This window comes from Aptenodytes forsteri, unplaced genomic scaffold (assembly GCF_000699145.1).
Source record: "Aptenodytes forsteri isolate BGI_AS27 unplaced genomic scaffold, ASM69914v1 Scaffold322, whole genome shotgun sequence".
NCBI classification, from domain to species: domain Eukaryota; kingdom Metazoa; phylum Chordata; class Aves; order Sphenisciformes; family Spheniscidae; genus Aptenodytes; species Aptenodytes forsteri.
Window position 1 is genome coordinate 874,244 of NW_008795045.1, and position 484 is coordinate 874,727.

Below are 484 nucleotides of genomic sequence, written 5' to 3' on the forward strand. Positions count from 1 at the left end.
GAGGTATTTAAAAGACGAGTAGATGAGGCGCTTAGGGAGATGGTTTAGTGGGCATGGTGGTGTTGGGTTGACGGTTGGACTCGATGATCTTAGAGGTCTTTTCCAACCTCAGTGATTCTATGATTCTATGATATTCGAAGTCACAACTATAAGAAATGTTTTGCTGGAACTTTGATTTAGAGACACTTTAATTGCTACTGACATTTCTGGAAGACATGTAATTGTTTCCCCTGTAGCCTCAACAAACTACTACAGTTTCTGCAAAATCTGAGCAGTTGGAACAAAACTAAGCAATTTCAGAAACTCTCTTCTATTCTGCTAGGGGAAAATGCATTACAAAACCTGTTAATTTTAAATGCTTTATGTTATAAACCTACTCTCCTACCCTAGACAGGATCCAAACTTCCTGGGCAATCTGACATGATTTTGTGTCAGTTCATACCTCGATAATGCAACAAGACATAGGGAAGTGATCGTCCCCCTG